This window comes from Anabrus simplex, chromosome 3 (genome assembly GCF_040414725.1).
Source record: "Anabrus simplex isolate iqAnaSimp1 chromosome 3, ASM4041472v1, whole genome shotgun sequence".
NCBI lineage: Eukaryota > Metazoa > Arthropoda > Insecta > Orthoptera > Tettigoniidae > Anabrus > Anabrus simplex.
Window position 1 is genome coordinate 223,650,604 of NC_090267.1, and position 24,052 is coordinate 223,674,655.

At 39.6% G+C, this 24,052-nt stretch overlaps 1 protein-coding gene across 6 annotated transcripts in view; it reads right to left on the reverse strand.

The window, feature by feature from the left end:
* Window positions 1-24,052, reverse strand: part of 5PtaseI (inositol polyphosphate-5-phosphatase A) — a 589,076-nt gene that overhangs the window by 225,955 nt on the left and 339,069 nt on the right. The window lies entirely within an intron of this gene.

Consider the following 24,052-nt stretch of genomic DNA (forward strand, 5'->3'; position numbering starts at 1 on the left):
TGCTGATAAAACCAGATGAGCTCTATAGGGAAACTGAAGTAATAGATGGCGTTAGTGATCATGAAGCTGTTTTCGTCGTTGTTAAAAATAAATGTGATAGAAAGGAAGGTCTTAAAAGTAGGACTATTAGGCAGTACCATATGGCAGATAAAGTAGGCATGAGGCAGTTTCTAAAAAGTAACTATGATCGGTGGAAAACAGGTTTGTACCTTTAAGGGTGGTAAGGAATGGTAAAGACCCACCTTATTATAATAGAGAAATAAAGAGACTAACAAGGAGCTGCAGACTGGAAAGAAATAGAGTTAGAAATGACTGTGGAAGTAAGGAGAAATTGAAGGAAATTACTAGAAAATTGAATCTAGCAAAGAAGGCAGCTAAGGATAACATGATGGCAAGCATAATTGGCAGTCATACAAATTTGAGTGAAAAATGGAACGGTATGTATAGGTATTTTAAGGTAGGAACAGGTTCCAAGAAGGACATTCCAGGAATAATTAACGGGCTGACATGGGAAAGCACATAAGTCCAAATCAGCAGTTTTACAGGAGAAGCACAAAACTGTTTCAAAGGTCTTGTTCGAATGATTTATTCAAAAAACTGTTTCAAAGTCCTTGTTCGAATGATTTATTCATTATAACAATAATACAAAAACCATTGTTAAGTTTGAGAACTCACCAAAACCATTGTAAAGTTCAGAAACATGAAAAAAATACAACAGATTCCATAAACAATTTGAATTATAAGCAAATGTTGTGATAAAATTCGTTGTACTATTCATCTAAGTAATCCACCTTTGAAAGAAAGTCCTTCTTGGCCTCATTGATTGTTGGAGTACTCTGGATTGGTGGAAGATCTCGAAGATTAGTAACATCATTACGGGATGAAATTGCAACTTCGGAAATTCTTTCTTGAAAACCCTGCTGAAAAATCTGTAACTCATTTGACATTCAGGATGCTTTATTTGATCATCCCTATAGATCCTGTGGACATTAAGGTCTGGGCTCAAGTAAAGCTGAGACGATTGATGCCTAGAATAATGGTCCTCTTCCGCTGGAAAAGACTGAACATGGGCTTTGATGAGATTCCTATCTTCATCAGTATATTTGAATTTACGGGCATTTGAGCGTGGATTTCGCCCACTTGTGGCCTTCCAGACTAACTGCCCTTATTTTTTCTTACTTATTAGACGACCCAGGTGATTGTCTGATATCCCCAAGACACCACAGAATACCTTCCTGCAAACTTTAACATGACCTGCAAAGGTTGGTAATCTATAAGCCACAGTTACCTGACGATCGCGAGTAGTTGGTGAGTTACCCTCTTGTTCAGTTGTTGAAACCCTATCTCTACTTCTCTGAGTAGGGATTAAACTCATCAGTCCCATGAGAAAGTTAGTGCGCGCTGAGTAATCCTCTTTCCAGAAATTGTTATGCTATGTTTTAGCTCCTTGAAGCAGGTCCTCATTCGGTGTACACTTGTTGCCAGGCCTTTTGCAATTGGGCTGAAAAGACTGAAAACACTGCTATAGACTATCACACCAGTTGAAACGATAAAACATGTAAACATAACCTTCAAAACTCATCGAGTACTTACCTTTTGAAATGGATGAGGCTGATACGACGGGTTTGGTTGCATTTTCAGTTGGGTATTTATCACAAGAAACCCTCCACTACTATTAAAAAACCCACAAATTTGGCACTGTTAGCTAATAAACAACTCTGCAACGCCATACATTATTATAACACAAAGCGATGAAAACCACTCCCGCCTAAGACAGACAAGGATCAATGGACATATGTGCTTCTCTATGCCAAGGCGTCTGGACTTACAACTGATACCATCTAGCGACCTTCAGAGGAGCTGAACTAAACGAGGGACGGTATTCCGGGTTTCTCCATGCCATCAGCATTGCTTCGTACTTGCATATCCGCGGAAAAGAAAAAAAAGTGATTTTTGGACTTAAGTGCTTTCCCTTGTCAGCCCCTCAAATAATGAACAAGGGGAGTGTGTATGTGAGGATCTTCAAAAGGCAGAAGTATTCAGTCAGCAGTATGTAAAGATTGTTGGTTACAAGGATAATGTCGAGATAGAGGAGGAGACTAAGGCCAAAGAAGTATTAAAATTTACATATGATAACAATGACATTTACAATAAGATACAAAATTTGAAAACTAGAAAAGTGGCTGGAATTGATCAGATTTGTGGGGATATACTAAAGACAATGGGTTGGGATATAGTACCATATCTGAAGTACTTATTTGATTATTGTTTGGTCGGAGGAGCTATACCAGATGAATGAAGAGTTGCTATTGTAGCCCCTGTGTATAAAGGACAGGGTGATAGACATAAAGCTGAAAATTACAGGCCAGTCAGTTTGACATGCATTGAATGTAAGCTTTGGGAAGGCATTCTTTCTGATTATATTAGACGTGTTTGTGAAATTAATAACAGGTTCGATAGAAGGCAGTTCGGTTTTAGGAAAGGTTATTCCACTGAAGCTCAACTTGTAGGATTCCAGCAAGATATAGCAGATATCTTGGATTCTGGAGGTCAAATGGACTGTATTGCGATTGACCTGTCTAAAGCATTTGATAGGGTGGATCATGGGAGACTACTGGCAAAAATGAGTGCAATTGGACTAGACAAAAGAGTGACTGAATGGGTTGTGATATTTCTAGAAAATAGATCTCAGAGAATTAGAGTAGGTGAAGCTTTATCTGACCCTGTAATAATTAAGAGGGGAATTCCTCAAGGCAGTATTATCGGACCTTTATGTTTTCTTATATATATATATAAATTACATGAGTAAAGGAGTGGAAACGGAGGTAAGGCTTTTTGCGGAGGATGTTATTCTCTATAGAGTGATAAATAAGTTACAAGATTGCGAGCAACTGCACCGTGACCTCGAAAATGTTGTGAGATGGACGGCAGGCAATGGTATGATGATAAACGGGGTTAAAAGTCAGGTTGTGAGTTTCCCAAATAGGAAAAGTCCTCTCAGTTTTAATTACTGCGTTGATGGGGTGAAAGTTCCTTTTGGGGATCATTGTAAGTATCTAGGTGTTAATATAAGGAAAGATCTTCATTGGGGTAATCACATAAATGGGATTGTAAATAAAGGGTACAGATCTCTGCACATGGTTATGAGGGTGTTTAGGGGTTGTAGTAAGGATGTAAAGGAGAGGGCATATAAGTCTCTGGTAAGACCCCAACTAGAGTATGGTTCCAGTGTATGGGACCCTCACCAGGATTACCTGATTCAGGAACTGGAAAAAATCCAAAGAAAAGCAGCTTGATTTGTTCTGGGTGATTTCCGACAAAAGAGTAGCGTTACAAAGATGTTGCGAAGTTTGGGCTGCGAAGAATTGAGAGAAAGAAGACCCACTCGGCTAAGTGGTATGTTCCGAGCTAGCGGAGAGATGGCGTGGAGTGACATTAGTAGACGAATAAGTTTGAGTGGCATTTATAAAAGTAGGAAAGATCAGAATATGAAGATAAAGTTGGTATTCAAGAGGACAAACTGGGGCAAATATTCATTTATAGTAAGGGGAGTTAGGGATTGGAATTACTTACCAAGGGAGATGTTCAATAAATTTCCAATTTCTCTGAAATCATTTAGGAAAATGCTAGAAAAACAAAAGATAGGGAATCTGCCACCTGGGCGACTGCCCTAAATGCAGATCAGTATTGATTGATTGATTGAACTGTTAAGTTGGAAGACTGTTGCAAAAATACAATAGAAAGAATTTGTAACTCTGGGGGGAATAGAAATATTTTCATTTCTATAAATGAGACGAGTGATCAAGAGGGACATTCTACTGCAAATGTTCTTATAGGTACACCGGAAACGGATAAGACTTCTAAAATATTTCTTCTTATAACAGAAGTGCTTGAGAACGTGAACCATCAGTCCATATGCAAACTGTCTGATTAAAACATGTTTATTTTATGGCCACAGGGCATAAAATTTGACAATATTTTACTATTCCTAACCGATACTGTGCCATATATAGTGAAGGCAGGTACAGCGATTAAATTCATTTTACTCAGAAATGGTTCATATAACATGCCTGACCACGCCCTTCATAAAGTGTATGAACTAGTGCGTTGCACAATTTCTAAAAGTTGAAAACTCATGTGAAATATTAAAAAAGGGTTTTTGAAATCTCCTTTCGTGATAAGGACTTTTTGTGAAAGTGCACTTGACAGCCACCAGAGCCTACATTAACGCACTAGGGTACTTAGCAATGCATGTACCTATTATTCTAACAATTTTGATGTAGTGAAATCAGCGACCGACATTTCAGCCAGGGAAATTGCTACGACTTGCTGGTTAATTCTGACTTGAAGGGAAGTTTGGCACACATAAATGCTTGACAAACATCTGACTTTTATGGCCCATTTTAACAGACTGAAACCAAAGCAAGCAAATTTTACAAGGTTTGCTCGTAGGACATAGTGGGGACTCAATTCAGAGGTTCTTCGAGCAATCTATTATGGAGTCTTAATACCATTGATTTTATAGTGTGCCTCTTCATTCTGCTCCACACTGGAAAAGAAATGAGCTCAAGATAAATTAAAGCTACTTCAAAGAGGATTTGCTCTTCGAATTTCTCGTGCCTACCGCACTACATCCAGCAACACTGCACTTGTTATTGCAGGAAATGAACAGTTATTTTTAACTGCAATTGATAAGGCAGAGCTGGCAATATTCAAGAGAAATAGAATATCGCCAGTGCCAATTTTCAAGATCACTATGAAGAAAAAGTGCAATTTTCTTCAATCTGGACTTCCTAACATCTTTAAGAAACCTGTCAGCCATAGCTGCTAATGCTCTCATGACACCATCATCTATACAGATGGCTCTTGCATATGTGGTAATGATGAATGACCATGTCGGATGTTCCTTTATTGTATATGGTAACAACACTAAAATATTTTCAGCACAGTACAAGCTCTCCTCATTCTGTTAAGTTTTGCATGCTGAACTTTGCACCAATAGAGTGGTGTAAAGATAACAACAAAAATGTAAAGTTATACAGTGATTCACAGGCAGCGCTGAACTCAATAAGTAATAAATACAATGTGATAGTACATATATCACACCCTCGCACTGTATGTAGAAGTTAGAGATATTATTGTCAGTATTCGATTTTATTATTATTATTATTATTATTATTATTATTATTATTATTATTATTATTATTATCATCATCATCAGTATTTCATTTGTATATTTTGCCATTAATCTTTGTAAGCTGGAAGGTAACCATATATGTAGTATGAGTAATTTGTTTTGCATGAGTGGGAAAACATTGCTATCTTGAACTCTGGTAATTCGTATGACTCATGCGGGCATCCCAGTGTCTGATGAGATGCGTTTGTTGATGTTGTTGTACTAGGAAAGTTCTATGAGTCACGTATATATCTCAGTCTGATGAGAGGAGCTTATTATTGTACTAGGAAAGTCCTATGACTCATGTGATATACCCCAGCGTTTGTTTATGTCTTGGGAGCATGAAGAAGTTCAGGGCATGGTCTTGACTAGAGGATCACTCATGATTGGCTGGCAAGGACCAATCCAGACGTATTATGTGAGAGGAAGGGCAATGGTGATGCCTATCAAGGTTGATCAAACGGCAGGAACCTCACACGGTACGGACAAGAAGGAGTACTGACACACTGTACGAGAAGGAAGTAGTACGGACAGACTCTACGAGAAGGAAGTAGTGCTGATATACGGTATTCGAGGGACACGGCTACAATGGACTGGACTTCAAACGTTCGTGGAACGTTGTCTTGTTATGTTCGTGGAAAGTGGCTGATCAACAAATTGCGGAGGGCGTACGCATTACATGTTGTAGTACTTGTGGAGGTCTGGCATTATATGTTGAGGATCAACAGGCGTGTGTTGCTCAAATGTATATATCTTTACAACAAGTGTTAAAATATGTGAATACAGTATTGCAAGGTACAGTATATGTGTGATGTGATAATCGGCAAGTAGTATTGATACAGAGACAGTGAAGGGTACTTATCTACATATACGTATATTGTTCATCGGACTATCTACAAATGGTAGTTTAGTTCTCCCTTTCGTTTTCCCACTTTTTCATTGTTGTTGTTGTAAATATGGAGTCTTCCAGCAATATTTTATGTGTGTATTATATGTATAATGTTGTGTGTTGATGAGGTGCTGATGCACGGATTTTGTTAAGAATACAGTTAGCTGTTTTAGAATCAGTGGAGTTATTGATGAACCTAAGTGCAGTTCCCACCTATTTAGTCGTTTTCAGGAGGTTAGGTAAGGCCTGCAGCAGATGTACCAGTACGCAGCATTATGTACACGCCCTGGGATATAAAGTTTATCATGCTCTATCAAAATTTGAGGGATCCATTCTGGTGAACTCTGGCGCCCATACTACGGACGTTTCGATCAAATTTTAGTAAGTTTTTATATATTTTTATTTATATTTTATGATATTCAAGAAATTATTTATTGGTAGTCATCGACCATTACAACAATATGAACCCAATAGTTGCTGACATGAGATCAAAACAAGTCAGCAAGGCTTCCACGCATATCTACTGGGTTCGTGGACACTCAGGGACAACTATAAACAGAAAAGCAGACTTGCTAGCAAAAGAAGCTGCAAAATCTACAATGGAAGTCGCATACAAGAGAGCTCCAATATGATACCTGAAGAGAAAGATTAAGGAACACACAAATCTTCCGTTAAATAACATCTGAACCGCAACATTGGAAGGATCCGCTACGAGAGAAATATTCTTTCTCAAGATCCAGCATCAACTTCAGTGCAAATTACTAGTATCGAACTTTGTGCTTACTTAATTCTTATCTGGCCATGGTATATTTAAGTCATATTTCAAGTTATTTAAGATTGATGTTCCAGATGATTATTCATACTTTTGTGTATCCCCTTGATCTGTACATCTGCTGCCTTTTTATTGTCCTGTATTTAGAAGAGCAAGACATACTTTAGATTGACACCTGAACTATTGTGACAATGAACTGGGAAAACCTCCATATCATATATTCAAAAAACCAAATTGCTATTCTTATTTTCTAACACTCATTCACCACATTTTTAATCTTTCACTACTATGTTTTATCTCTGATGAATCTTACCTAATTATTTTTTTTACAATTTGCTTTACATCACACTGATAAATATAGATCATAAAGTGACGATGGAATAGGAGTCGGAAGAAAGTGGCCATGGTCTTCATTAAGGTACAGCCCCATGTTTTGCCTGGTATAAAAATGGGAAACCATCTTCAGGGCTGCCAACAGTAGGTTTCGAATCCACTATCTCCTGAATGCAAGCTCATAGCTGCATGAGCCTAACTACATGGCCAACATGCTCGATCTTTCTTACCTAATTGTTAACTACAACCCAAAAGCAGGTTTTTTCTTGTATGGAAATTCAACAACAACAACAACAACAACAACAACAACAACAATGACGACGACGACAACAACGACAACAACAACAACAATAATAATAATAATAATAAATCATGAAAATGAAAATCCACAGCCGGTTTCCAGTCATTCGACTGGTTCAGGATCGGGATTAATGAAACCCCCATCTAGCGGCGAGGACAGGAATTGTGCCAACTGCCGAAGCCTGACGCACTCCTCTGGGGCAATGATAAATGACTGACAGATGAAATGAAATTACATTGGAGAGTGTTGCTGGAATGAAAGATGACAGGGAAAACTGGAGTACCCGGAGAAAAACCTGTCCCGCCTCCACTTTGTCCAGCACAAATCTCACATGGAGTGACCGGGATTTTAACCATGGAACCCAGCGGTGAGAGGCCGGCGCACTGCCGCCCAAGCCATGGAGGCCCTAATAATAATAATAATAATAATAATAATAATAATAATAATAATAATAATAATAATAATAATAATAATAATAATAATAATAATAATAATTGGCATATATGATTTTTACAATTCTTGCCTGTTTCCTATCATGGAGAGCCAAGCCTGATGAAAATATTGACATATAACAGAACATTACAAATAATTTTTCAACAGGCCTAAAATAAATAAACATTAATATCTGGGGGGTATTTTTCATAGAGAGAAATTGCAAAAATAACATGCATTTTTAGTACTCTGTGTACTCTGTGTTTCTGTTCTGTAGCTGCAATTTGTTCTGTTCTGAGTATTGTATAGCAAAATAGTTTTTATGGCTTTGATAGGGGCAAATATATCAATATTTTTCTATAAATTAAATTATTCTTAATGGCCTTATTCTGCTATACAACATAGCTGTATTATTTCATTTTAGTTTTAAATTCAAGCTAATATCTTAATTCTACGAGGATATTTCATTTGCCAAAGTAATGACAAATTTTGCAAAAATGAAATGTGAGAGAAAGTCCCTTATAGATGCGGTATATCCCCCTGTGGGCGGGGGCGGTAGAATAACACCCACGGTACCCCTGCCTGTTGTAGAAAGAGGCAACTAACAGGGGCTCCTGAGGCTCTGAACTTTGGAGCGGGGGTTGGCGACTACGGGGCTTTTAGCTAAGTCCTTACCGAGCTCGATAGCTGCAGTCGCTTAAGTGCGGCCAGTATCCAGTATTCGGGAGATAGTAGGTTCGAACCCCACTGTCGGCAGCCCTGAAAATGGTTTTCCGTGGTTTCCCATTTTCACACCAGGCAAATGCTGGGGCTGTACCTTAATTAAGGCCACGGCCGCTTCCTTCCCACTCCTAGCCCTTTCCTGTCCCATCGTCGCCGTAAGACCTATCTGTGTCCGTGCGACGTAAAAAAAAAAAAAAAAAAAGCCAAGTCCTTGCATTGTTTCCACTTACTTGTGCCAGGCTCCTCACTTTTATCTATCCTATCTGACCTCCCTTGGTCAACTCTTGTTCTTTTCTGAACCCGACCGTATTACAGCACTCAAGATATAGGGAGTCTTTCATGTTGACGCCCTTCGTGGCCCTTGTCGTTCTTTGGCCGATACCTTCGTCTTTCGAAGTGTTAGATCCTTTCCATTTTTCCTCCCTGATTAGTGTTATATAGAAGATGGTTGCCTAGTTGAACTTCCTCTTAAAATAATAATCACCACCACCAGATGAGGTGCATACTGAGAGTAAAGTAACTTACTTTTCCACTCCTAAAAAACTCCTGCCGCATAGGAGACACCAAATTTTTGGGAATGTAGGTCAATGTGCTTCCTCCTGGCTTGTAAGTATCTCAGACATTTTTGCTGTGGAGTAGACTGTTTCAAAGCCAGACAGGTCCTTCTTACCTGTGGAACCTATGCTGGACACTGTCTACTTGCCAGGATTCATTCCAGCCTTCAACAGGACGTCCAGTTCTGTTGTAGGCTACTGCCAATGTTAAAATGGCAAATAATCTTCATTACTCTAAGCTGTAGGGTTTTGTGTCTTAAGCACACATCCTTTGGGAAACATTATCAAATCAAGCCGTTGAATGATACACTGGAATTCTGTGTTTTCCTATGTAAACTATGACAGGTTTTGTAGAGAAATAAAAGAGAAAAGTATGTTGTATTTGGACCATTTTGAAGAGAAAGAGAAAATGTGTTGCATTTGGACACGTAACTCAGGCTAAATTGTAAAGGATTATCATTATTGTTTGGGGATATTTTGGAACATTGTGAACACGTCGTGACTTGGACTTTCGGAACAGGGGGTGCCTGCCCTTGTCGATTCTAGAAGCATATTCATAGTTTCGTAGGATGGAAAGTCCTCGATAAATATTTTGGTTGGAGAAAATAACAGGGGTTTTGACTGGTGGATCTGGGTGGCAAGAGGTAAGCTTCTGTGGCCTGATTCGTTACTTGGAGATCAGACCAAAGTCAGCTTCTGCCTTCTTAAGAGCGCGAGGCAAGATTTCATGGTCTTTTTTGTTTCTCGTCAGTCCAAGGATCAGACGCACTTCGGTGATCCTCCCACCCAGGATGGCCTGTCTTGGGGTAAGCGCTGTTGGTTTCATTTACATTTTAATTTATATGTAATATTTGCTTGTATTTTCACATAGGAGTTTACCCCTACCACCCTGACTCGCCCCTCTATTATTAAGATGCCTTAGCTTCTGTTATGTATAATTTTAATATCACATGGTTCCTATTACCTTTGATTGTTGCATTTTATATGTTACATTTGTTAAAGTATCTTTTGGTTAGCCTCTTTGACTTAAGGGAATAGCCCTTGGTAAATTGCTCCTGAACTTGTATGTTTGGCCTATGTTAGCTTGAATTTTGAATTGATAAATTTTGTTTGTAATGTCTATTTTGAGAAAAATATTAACAGATTAAGGAATCACCGTTTTCTTGAAATCCTTGACCTACATATCCTCATGGCCCTAGGTAAGGTTCTCGCGCCTGCTCCACATCCTTTCTTATAGTCGTCACGTTGTCCAAACTGATGTTCGTTTGTTTATTTTTTGATGCAGTTTATCTGGTGTTTTGGCTTGACTTAAAGGTGTCCAAATCTCGTGTAATTTAAGAGTTTTTCAATTATTATTATTATTATTATTATTATTATTATTATTATTATTATTCGCCATGTGTTATGTAACCTGAAGCCCCGGTTACATAAACATTTTGCCAAAAGTAGCCCACCAAGCTAATTTCTGAGTATGAGAAATAGACCTATCAAACACATCACATGCTTTGAATGAAAGAAGATTGAGATACCGAATAAGAAATGTCAAGGTGTGAAAGTAACAGCTATAGAAAAATTTGCTCACCAATCATTTAAATGAATATGTATAAACTAAACAAGAAAATATTTATAAACTATATATTTTTGGAAACTAGATAAAGTACATTTGAATATTGATCAATACAAAAATGTAAACATTTCTATAAAAGACTGTAATGGATGGTTCATGGTGTGGGTTACTGTAGTCACGTCCTAGTTCGTAAACCATGGGCAACGGCTGAGAGGTCTAGTAAGTGGTCCTGAGAGTCGGGATACCAGTTGCTACGGAATAGGAGTGGGCATCTCGGACATATTCTGAATCATGGCACTCATTGTGCTCAGGCGGCTAGGACTATGCAATCCATCATGGTCCCCAACCTGTTAGAAGAGAGATCCTCACTTGGACGACGTATGTGTAAGTAAGGGTAGCATCCTGCTTCATGAGTACTGAATTCCCACTACCATTTAACAGGCGAAGGACTCCTTGGAAACAACGGGCAAACGAAATGGGATTCGATAGGGAGCTATAAAAACTAATGGGGTTTATGGAAGAAAGAAAGTAGAACTGGCTGAATCAGTAAAGAGGATGCACCTGGATGTGTTAGCAGTTAATGATCTTCGGCTAAGAGGAGATAACAAGAAAGAAATTATAAAGTGTAACTGACGGGCATTAAAAAGGGAACGGCAGAGTGTGGGGTAGGACTGTTCATCAGGAATACTACTGCACGCAACATCCTTTCTGTTAGGCACATAAATGAGTGAATGATGTGGGTAGATTTAGCTGTTGGGAGGAATTAGGACGAGAATTGTCTCAGTGTATTCACCATGTGAGGGTGCAGATGAGGATGAAGTTGACAAGTTTTATGAAGCATTGAGTGACATTGTAATCAGGGTCAACAGCAAGGACAGAATAGTGTTAAAGGGCAATTTCAATGTGAGAGTTGGAAATCGAACTGAAGGATACGAAAGGGTGATTGGTAAATGTGTGAAGATTAGAAGCTAATAGAACTGGGAAGGGTTTGCTGGACTTCTGTGCTAGTGTGGGATTAGCAGTTACAAATATATTCTTCAAGCATAAGGCTATTCACCGCTACTCATGGGCACCAGATCCACAATAGACTATATCATAACCGATTTTGAATTCAGGAAATCTGTCAGGAATGTGAGGGTATTCCGGGGATTTTTTGATGATACAAACCACTATCTGATATGCAGTGAACTAAGTATCTCTAGGCCTGGGATGGAGAAAGTGAAATGTGTTCGTAGACTGATAAGGGTAGAAAGTCTCCAGAAGGAGGAAATTAGACAAAAGTACATGGATATGATTAGTGAAAAGTTCCAAACAGAGGACAGTAAGCAGGTTCAGGATATAGAAAGAGAATAGGTGGCATACAGGGATAATATAGTAGAAACAGCAATGGAATGTCTAGAAACAACTGTGTGTAAAGATGGGAAAAAGCAAACATCTTGGTGGAATGATAAAGTGAGAGCAGCTTGTAAACGTAAAAAGAAGGCATATCAGAAATGGCTCCAAACATGGACTAATGCTGACAGAGAATTGTATGTAGAGGAAAGAAACAGTGTGAAACAAATAGTTATTGAATCCAAGAGGAATTTGTGGGAAGATTTTGGTAATAAGTTGGAAAGGCTAGGTCAAGCAGCAAGGAAACCTTTCTGGACAGTAATAATCTTAGGAAGGGAGGGGTACATCAGACAAACTCATAATAAATCCCAGGGAATCACTTGAGAGGTGGAAGGAATATTCTGAAAATCTTCAACATAAAACGGTATCTTCCTTGTGAGGTCACCAACAACTGAGCTCATGGGGAGGAGGACAATAATGTTGCTAAGATTACACTTGAAGAAGAGGAAAGGACGGTAAATAAAATCCACTGTCATAAAGCAGCAGGAATATATTAAATTAGACCTCAAATGGTGAAGTATAGTGGAAAGCCAGGGATAAAACGGCTCCATAGAGTAATAAGATTAGCATGGAATGTTAGTAAGGTACAGTCGGATTGGACAAAAGCAGTACTTGCACCTATCTATAAGCAAGGGAACAGGAAGGATTGCAACAACTATCGAGGTATCTCATTGATTAGCATACCAGGCAAAGTATTTACTGGCATCTTGGAAGGGAGGGTGCGATCAGTCGTTGAGAGGAAGTTGGATGAAAACCAGTGTGGTTTCAGACCACAGAGAGGCTGTCAGGATCAGATTTTCAGTATGCGCCAGGTAACTGAAAAATGCTACGAGATGAATAGGCAGTTGTGTTTATGTTTTGTAGATCTAGAGAAAGCATATGACAGGGTACCGAGGGAAAAGTTGTTCGCCATACTGGGGAACTATGGAATTAAAGGTAGATTATTAAAATCAATCAGAGGCATTTATGTTGACAATTGGGCTGCAGTGAGTATTGACAACAGAATGAGTTCTTGGTTCAATGATGATATAGATGTTGATTCCCATAGGGAACCTGAAATATTTGTCCGAATGAGTAAATGATGAGCCCAACTTAGCACACTGGGGTGAAACGTTGGCAACCAGGAATGAGTTAGCTGGAAAATTTATAATGTCCAATAACTGACCATTTATATTGGTATTCTTGGTTCAAGGTATTTACATGGGTTAGACAAGGTTGTAATCTTTCACCTTTACTGTTCATAGTTCACATGGATCATCTGCTGAGAGGTATTTAGTGGCAGAGAAGGATTCAGTTAGGTGAAAATGTAGTAAGCAGTCTGGCCTATGGTGGCGAATTGGTCTTATGGCAGATTGTGCCAAAAGCCTCACATACTCACTCACACACTCCGTAGGCTTCTGAGGGACGTGAAGTTCCCGTGCCGGTCTCACAATCCTCTTCCATCCTTTTCGATTTTGAGCCTGCTCTTCCCAGTTATCAATTCAGAGGGTCCGGCATACCTTGTTGATCTTCTTCTTCCAGGTGCTTTGGGGTCTTCTTGAAGGTCTTTTCCCATTAAGAGATCCCCTGTATAGATCTATTGGTGCTCTGTTATCCTGCATCCTCAGTACATGTCCAGCCCAGTGCAGTCTGTTGGATTCTATCACACCCATTATAGTGTGTTGTTGAGAGAGGGTGTAAATCTGATAATCAGATCTTTTCTGCCAGCTTTGAGAGATAGGATCGAACCATGTGCCGAAAGCCAGCAGTCTAATATCTTGGAGCTTGAAAATAGGTGCAATGAGTATGGCATGAAAATTAACCTTTCTAAGACTAAACTGATGTCAGTAGGTAAGAAATCCAACAGAATTGAATATCAGATTGGGAACAGGTAGCTGGAACAGGTAGAAAATTTCAAGTATTCAGGATGTGTGTTCTTCCAGAATGGTAGTATAGTAAGTGAGATGATTCAAGGTGCAGTAAAGCTAATGCAGTGAGCTCACAGTTGCGATCAACAGTATTCTGTAAGAACGAAGTCAGCTCCCAGACTAACCTTTATTTACATTGGTGTGTTTTCAGATCAACTTTGCTTTAGGGGAGTGAAAGCTGGGTGGACTTAGGATATCTTATTCATAAGCTAGAAGTAACAGACATGAAAGTAGCAAGAAAGATTGCTGCACAAACAGGTGAGAACAATGACAGGAGGGTGCTCGAAATGAGGAAATAAAGGCTAAGTTAGGAATGAACTTGAAGGATGAAGCTGTACGCATAAACCGGCTTCGGTGGTGGGGTCATGTGAGCCGAATGGAGGAGGATAGGTTACCTAGGAAAATAATGGACTCTGTTATGGAGAGTGTAGAGGGAGACCAAGACAATGATAGTTAGACTCGGTTTCGAACGATTTAATGATAAGAGGTATAGAACTAACACAGGCCATAGAACCAGTTTCAAACAGAGAATTGTGGTGGCAATTAGCAAATTACAGAAGTTTGCAGACTGAAAGGCATTACAGTCTATAATGAAGATGTATGTATGTATGTATGTATGTATGTATGTATGTATGTATGTATGTATGTATGTATGTATGTATGTATGTATGTATGCATGTATGTATGTATGTATGTATGTATGTATAACTGTAATGGAGAGGCAGTGCATCTGTTAAATTCTGGAAGTTGTAAAATGAACTTTGATCTTGTTGGCCATGCTTGCAAGACCCAGTGATTTTTTGAAAGGTTCAGATAAGGCTCTAAATCTGGCTCTTCCCTCTTCTCTTCTTAATGCTTTCACATTATGTATTGGATACTGTATTTTTGACACCCAAGCTATATGACTGGTGTCTACTGGCATGAAACGCCATTCAGAGGCTCATGTGTTTGGACTGTTGTCAATCATGCATGCCTCATGGTTTGCGAGCTAATCTGTTTTCCCTGTCTAGTTAGTGTAATATCCTGCTTCTTTCCTAACAGGAATTCACACTGTTGTTTATGCCATATTTCCCATTTTGGGTCCTTGGGCCCCATTTTTGGATGTTACCTCTCTGTTTTTGTTAATTCTATAGTTATTATGCCACTTGTAATTTATTGTGCTGGCCGTTTCCCATTTTATGCCTGTTATGTAATTAATTTGTTAAGACTGTGTGAAAATATTAATATGATATTTGTGATGCTCTCCAGGAAACCATACCTTAAGTCAGAAAAACTCACTTTTTGGTTTATATATTTATTTTGGTAGTAGGTAAATTTGTGGTAATTTTTGTGAAAACCAGAAGTCTCTAGCTTAAGAACTGGTCACTTTATGTAACTATGAAGTTGTAATACAGAATTTATTGAATTTAGAGAAAATCAGTTGGAAAATGGGGTATAGTATTCTGAAAATACTTTTAAAGATTTATGAAAATGCATAAAATGGATGTAGTTCAGCATAAAACTTAACACCTTTTATCCTGGATAAAGAAATATCAGCTTTGCATTTTAAAATAATTTTCAGTAATATTTAGGAGTTTAATTCTCTAGAAATGAAATATGTGAATATGTTTAAAATTTGAAAAAAAAAAAAAATTAAAAAAAAAAAGTGACATGGGAAGTGTTAGTCTTGCAACACTTATATACACAAACTTTCAGTCTTAAAATGTACAAAGAAGATTAGTATACAATAATTATGATAATAGTAGTAATGTTAATAATAATAATAATAATAATAATAATAATAATAATAATAATAATAATAATAATAATAATAATAATAATAATAATACCCGTGTGGGGATTTACCGGTTACCTCCATCGGGCGCGTCCCATTGGAATTGGGGAAGCTCGCTGGCTCTGCCGCCAGCAGAGTCAGAGGGTAGTACGGAAATAAAATACCACCGTGAAAAAAAAACTGGTCCCTTGCCAGGGTTACGGCGAAGACTGGTAAATGACCAGAAGCCAGAAAAGAATCTTGAGGCAACCTCTAGGGCTAACAACCCTAGTTGTAAAAGGATGGGTACCCGTCCAAAGCAAAGTCAAGTCAAAAAGCATGATGGCACAACATTTCAAGAAACATACCCCAGGGGGTAAATCTTTGGATAAATCCCTCGTCGTGAACACCACGGCGCACGAGTCTCGTTCGGATTCTGGGGGAGACTCGACATCATGCAAGAGACAACACAATAGAGAATTGGGAAAAATTATCCACCTTTTCAATACAATGCATTACGTGAGGGTTTTACATTTAAAATATCTCGGTGCACCCCGAAGAGTCAAAAACTCAGGCCAAAATCTAAAACCTTTCTAGCAACTTTCAACATAAATTCACTTACACAAACTGGCAAGCTGAAAACCCTTACCAACGCTCTTCACGAAAATCAGATATCCATAATGGCCCTACAGGAAGCAAGGTACCCAGATGAAGAGATTTTTGAATCCGAAGGCTACCGATTTTTCAAGAGCAAAGCGCAAAGAGGAATCCTCAATGGAGCTGTGATGCTTGGAACCGCGTTTGCTGTTAGAACCATGATCCTTAAATCGGTTGCAAATTTCGAACCTGTGAATGACAGATTGTCTATACTCACAATTAAATGCGCAAACAAAACCTACGCCCTAGTTAACGCACATGCTCCTACAAACGATAAGAACAAGACTGATCCAGACGAAGTTGATAATTTCTGGGACCTACTGGATGAAAAATTAAACAAAATCCCCAAACACCATATCAAGCTTCTTTTGGGTGACTTCAATGCTCAACTAGGTCGTGAACAGAAGTACAAGGAAGTTATAGGAAATTACCCTGCTCACAAAAGAACCAATCCCAATGGCAAAAGACTGGTGTCCATTTGCGAAAATCACAACCTGCAGGTCATGTCGACCCACTTTCGCCATCTACCCAGAAAGCAAATGACTTGGCGTTCTCCCGTCCAAGCTCTTGGAGAGTTCCAAATTGATCATGTTGCAATCTCCAGGAGAAACAGCCCTGAGATTATGAATGTCAAGGTAAAGAAAGGCATCAATGTGGCCTCAGATCATTATATGTCTCTTATCAAATTCAAACCAATTCCCGCAAACACAAGGAAGACAAACAAACAGATCACACGCTTCGACAACGATAAACTTCGGCAAAGGGTCGAGGAGTTCCAGGAGAAGGCTACACCAAATGACTGTGACTTTAACAATGCCAAAAGACTCCTTGTTGAGGCCGCCAAAGACGTTGCAGAAATCAAGAGAAGCAAAAAGCATGCCTGGTGGAATGGTACCTGCGAATCAGTCCTCCAAGAAAGACTCAATGCGTGGAAACAGTACTACTCTACGAAATCAGAAAATGATTGGGAAACCTACAAAACCCAACGTGCCCAAGCAGCTAGGGTGTTCAGAACTGAGAAACGTAAATACGAAAAATCTCTCATTGAAAAGATAGAACAAAACTTTAGGAAGGATGAAAACAGAGAGTACTACAGAGCCTTCAAACGCAAACTCACTGGCTATAAACCACCATCTCTATGCTTTGAGCGAAAGGACGGCACACTGGCGACGTCAAATGAAGAAAATTGCAGCAGTCTGGCAGATTACTTCGAGAATTTACTTAATTGCTCTAAACCGCAAAGCGCCATTGAGACCAAGGAACCCTTACTCAGGTACCCAGATTCCAGACCACCCGACAGAGATGAGATCAAGAGCCATATTGCCCGTCTCAAAAATAACAAAGCGCCGGGGGAAGACTCAGTAGTAGCAGAACTATGGAAATATGCCCCAGAGGAATCACTTGATATCTTGCAAAAGCAAATGGAAGAAATTTGGAGGAGACCCTACCCGAAGATTGGAAAATAGCTTTGATCCATCCATTACACAAAAAAGGCAACATGAAGAACATCAACAACTACAGAGGAATATCTTTGCTACCCGTAACTTACAAAATTCTATCACTTGCCATCCTGGAGCGTTTCGAAGCACAAGTCGAACATCAAATAGGTGAATACCAAGGAGGGTTCAGAAAAGGTCGCTCAACAGCTGAACAGATCCAAAATCTCAAAACGATCATCAGATATTGTACACTAAGGTCCAAGCAGTATGTGTCTGTCTTTGTGGACTTTAAGAAAGCGTACGACTCCATTGACCGGGAAGTCCTGCTAAACATCTTAAATGAATTTGGAGTTGATTTGAAACTGCTGGCATTAATTAGAGCCACCCTGACCGATACAAAATCCAAGGTGAAGTTCCACGGATGTCTCTCGCATTCCTTTGACATCAAAACAGGAGTCCGACAAGGTGATGGGCTATCCCCGATACTCTTCAACTGTGTTCTTGAAAAGATCATCAGAACCTGGCGGGTGAGATTACAGGAAACCAACTACAGTCCATTGAGAATAGGAACAAAATCCAAGGGGATCGCAACAGACTGCTTAGCATTTGCCGATGATATTGCTGTTCTCTCAAACGACATAGAAACCGCTAGAGCTCAAGTTGAAATTTTAAAGGAAGTTGCCGAACAAACTGGTTTGCAGATATCGTTTGAGAAAACAGAAGCAATGACTAACATCAAAGAGGCTCCACCAAAACTCCATACAAAATACGGGGACATCACCCGAGTAGACAAATTCAAATACCTGGGTGAGATCATCATGAAAAATGGACTGGACAAAGAAGCACTTCAGGAGCGAGTACGCAAACTGGAAATAGCCTACCAAACATCCCGCACAATCTACAACAAAAAATGCCTTTCCCAAAACACCCAGATACATCACTATGAAACAGTTCTGAAGCCAGTAGTTCTATATGCAGCCGAAACCCTGTCTCTAAATGCCAACAAAGGACTCCTTGAAGAACTGGAGAAAAGAGAACGCAAAATTGTGAGAGGAATCTTGGGATCCATCAAGAGATCCAACAAGGAAGTCTACAGCAAAATAGAGAAAATTACCAACACAATCAGAAAAAGACGGGCACGATTTTACGGTCATCTGAAAAGAATGGATGGAAGAAAGTTAACTAAAGAAATCTTTCACTTTTTTGATTCAAACCCCAAAACTACAATTCCCTGGTTTAGAAATACCAAAGAAGACCTGCAAATGCTACATATCTCAGCTGAAGACGCCCTTAACAGAGATCTCTTCCGCAAGAAAATATTGACGAACGGGCTAAACCGAGATGAGCAACCGAAGAGAAGACACGGTGCCCCTTGAACAGAGGAGTGTAAGCAGGCCCACTCACAAAGAATGAGGGAAATTTGGGCTCTAAAAAAGGCCAAGTTCAGTGTCAAATGTAACAAGACTTAACGTGGTCCTTGATGGCCCCAGCGAATTATATATATATATATATAATAATAATAATAATGATGATGAATACTTCAAAAGATCATTCTGAAACTATACACAGTCATTATCCAATTAAGGATTCACATTACTAATCTGTCTGAATTATTGCTTCATTTTTCTGGAATGTTCTTAATTACGTATGTCTTTGCCTTTTGCACACACAATCCATCTCGCTACTTGGCCCAGGTTCAATGGCAATGATGTCGCCCGGCTGTGGGCACTACATATCCAGTGTTTCTCCAGAGCAGTTCTCTTGAATGTTGTTGAATCGATATTTTGTCCTTTCTGCAGTCATGCCTTTTACTTCCAACTCTCAGGTAGGTTCTGAGGGAGATTATCTGCCTCACAAATCTTCACAACTACAGCTGGACATTCCAAATTTTGCTGAGAAATAATGACCCGGGGCATATCCTTTTTTCACAGTAAATTGACTGAGACATGTGAGCTGAGAAACATTTTTCCTATCATGAGCAGTGAACTATGTTGCTGGTCATACATATTTACTAACAGCTCACCAGTTTCTTTTCCGATGATGGCAGCATTGTTAAGTTTTGAGTGCTATATTCAATGAACGAAACATCTTTCAGAGAAGAAGTACATGTCATGTGGTACTTTCTTTTCATACGACCAAAAGTCCAATTACAAGAAAATTGACCCACTGGGAGAATTTTTAAAATTTGTAACAACTGGCTTTACGTCACACCAAAACAGACAAGTCTTATGGTGATAATGGGATGAGAAAGGGCTAGGAGTAGGAAGGAAGCAGCCGTGGCCTCAATTAAGTTACAGCCCCAGCATTTGCCTGGTATGAAAATAGGAAATCACGGGAAACTATCTTCAGGGCCGCCGACAGTGGGGTTCGAACCCACTATCTTCCAAATACAAGCTCAGAGCTGTGCGCCCATAACTTTGTGGCCAACTCTCTAGGTGAAATTATTATTTGTTCATGTAAACCTAACATAACTCGCCATCTGATAATGTTATTTTTATTTTGTGTGATGCAGTTACCATCCTGAAGAAACAAATCACAGCACTATGACGGGGCCCCTGTGCAGGCAATCCACCTTAGTTGAAATTATCTGTTATAAAATATGCAGCCCAGTAAATTGAGGCTATAATTGTAACACATTTTGGTACAAGAAGACAATATAGGAACCTCATTGAAGAAACCATACCTTAAGTCGCCAATGTTAAATTCCCATTACAACTTAAGGTATGATGGTTTTGTTAGAAAGCATAGGATGTTTCCAAGGTTATTATGAAGAGTTTTCCGTATGGTGACATCACTGTCATCGCTTTCACCACGTAGTTCAAGGATCAAGATAACAGGCGGTGTTCAAATCTGAAAATCAATATTTCTTGCCCTTTCCACCTTTTTCTTTCGTAGCATAAAATTTTGCTCAGTGACTTAAGGTATGGTTTCCTATTTGTCATTTCTTGCTTCCTGCAATTGAATACACAGGTGTTGGTAAATTAGTGCTGGAACTGTTTAGTGCTATCCAAGTTGTCGTCCCGCTTGCCTTTACCTCCCTGCTTGTACGCCTGCCAGCTCAATGTTCCCCTGGGCCCATTTGCTCTCTCACCAAGTGGTTTGTGAACCTCTGCCACCTAGCTTGCACAGCAGCGAGCCACAAATCTGCCGGTCTTGGGTTAAACCGTGCTAACCTACGCTTCTTAGATCACCAAATTACACTATGCTGCGAAGGGCAGTTATGCTGGATACTAACAGGTGGTCATAACAATATGAATTGACTATGTATAGTTTATTGATAACTTACAATCATCGGGCGCCCTCATTTCTCATAAGAAACTGCAACAAACATACATACATATTTGGTCTTGTACTGGTCCTGAAGCACAGTCCCTTCTAGGACTGCAGCAAAAGTTCCTTCATCTTAGTACCGTTCAGGTTCAAGACTCGAGTGATGTTAAGTCTTGATATACTGGGTGGTCCACCAACCCCTTGTGATCTAGTTTTATGCATCCTGCTACTTTTACTACAATTCTGAAATACATCAGTCCCTCTCCCTAAACTGGGGTAATATAACGAGATGTCTGGTTAAAGGGTAGAAAACAGCAGGAATAATGAGTGTCACTATTAATTAATTATGGGTACCTTACAATAGATGGTGCACACACATACCATAGGCTGAGAACTGCCTGGAGCATTTCAAGCTCCACACTACCTCACAAGGCAAGGGTGCGGTGAGAGATGTAACAGCAGAGAGTGCTCGGAGGTTCAAATCCCACGCGAGTATTTTTTTGGGGATGTGGTAAGGTTGTATACTTGATAGTTTCCACAGACTGATTTGTCTATTTGGCCCTGTGAAGGGCCGTATGTATCGTGGCACAGGTATGGAGATGTGTTGGACAAGGGCGAGTCTGTGGTTAGTACAGAGGCAACCAATTAGCTATGTCGTACATATTCCAACCTTCATAGACCACAGGTAGAGCAAAATGTGCCTGATTGGAATGATAAAAACATCCGAAGGCAGGTTATGTAGCTACATGAATTCCCCTCCTTTGAGGCAAGTCACAACACGACACAAAGCTTATTCACTGCCTCGTGATGTATTCCAGCAATGGCTATGTGGATTTCATCTATGGAGAAGTTACATAGAAAGCATACTGGGCACAACGTCTGTATCAAGAATGCTATACAGATAGACGACAACTGACAGGCATGACATTTGGGAGTGCGGAAAGATGTCTGTGGGCTACTGCAACCCCGGGAAGGGCATGGCCTGTTCGAGATCATCCCATGACGTCTACTCACAATGAAGAGTTTGTCTTGGACGCTATCTGGCATAATCCTCACACTAGTACACGGGCCATTGCACAGGAAATGAACATCAGCCGGGCATCTGTTATGCAGATATTGTATACGCAGTGGTTTCACCCCTAGCATCTGCAGTTACAGCAGGAGCTCCATGGTCATGATTTCAAAGCCCTTGTTGCCTTCTGTCAATAGACCTTACAGCATGAGGACACTGATCATTCCTTTATTTACAGACGAAACGCAGTTCCACAATAATGGAACGGTTAATCACCATAATATGCATTACTGGAGCGTGGATAATCCCCATTGGGTACAAAAGGAAGCTTTTCATATACAGTGGGGCGTGAACGTACGGTGAGCTATCATGGGTAATCATCGCACTGGTCCCCAATTTCTTTGAACCTTGTCCAAGATGAACTGCCACCATTCTTGGAACATGTGCCACTCCTTGACCACTGCAGAATGTGGTTTCAACATGACGTAATTTTGCCATATGTGACAGTGTTCATTTGAGACCATCTCCATGTGACATACTGTGATAAATGAATAGGAAGAGGAGGACCTGCCCCTGGCCTGTCAGACTGCCCGATCTTATACCGCTGGATTTTTTTACGTGGGGCCATTTAAAACAACTGGTGTATGCATAGAAGCTGGCCAATCTTGGTCACCTTAGAAAGCTCTTCACCAAGGCATGCCAATCCGTTACGCCGCAATGTGCCAGATGGTCCTTATAACATCGCGCACAGCTCTGTATCAACCATGGAGGTCATCAATTCGAGCTGGTGCTGCGTTAAATGACGTAGGTAACTGAAATCCTGTCATATGTTTCCAAGCCTCTTCCAACCCAGCTGTATATTGAACGTTATAAATTTCATGCTCTATACTATATGCCACCATACCAATGACCTTTCTCAGGGCCAAATAAATCTGCCTGTGAGAACTATTAAGTATGCAACCTTGCTACATCCCAGGCAACTGCCTATATTGAAAAAGTACTTGCGTGGGATTTGAAAATCCTAATCCTTGAACACTGTTAGTTTTCAGATCTCCGACTATGCCCCTGCCAAGTGAGCTATTGCGAGGCTTTAAATACACCGGCCAGTTCCCAGCTTGTACAATATCTGTTCTTGGTCTCTGTGTGTGTGTGCATCTCCTGTTTTAAGGTACATGTTCTTATCTGTGCTAGTTTTATGGATTCATTCGGGGTACTCGTAATGAATCAATAGTGGTGTTTGATGCAAGTGCGATAACAGGTATAACTTGAAATCAATATTCTCTCACGCATGGGTAACTAATGCAGATATCAAGCTTGAATAATTATTATTATTTAACGATTATTATAATTATTATTATTACTGTTAAGTGAGTTGTTGTTTAGTAGAGTTATGGTGTAGCAAGTATATATCCAGGGCTGACATGCAATATTTGCAGTCTCCATATTGAAATACACAGTCATCTGTTTTCAACTGTGTTTCAAAGTTGTAACCTCCATATTGAAGTTCTGGCAGTTGTTTTTAATAATGGCAGCTTTGTTGATATTCTCAAAGTGAAGTGTTTTGATACTGTAATTAAGGTTATGTGTGTGTTAATTTGTGAACAGATGTGAATAAAATTAATTGTACCAACTGACAGCATCTCGTGTGCATCTGTGTGGATACGTAATGCTCACAACTGCTGCTGTTTTCTAGCCTGTAACCACACACCTCGTTATATTACCCTGGTTTAGGGAGAGGGACCGAGGCATTGCAGAATTGAGATAACATGTCAGGTTGCATAAAACTAGATTGCAAGGGGTGGGTAAACCACCCAGTATACTGTAAATTACTAATTACATAAAATATATGGCAAAATCAGAGAAAGTGAAGAATTT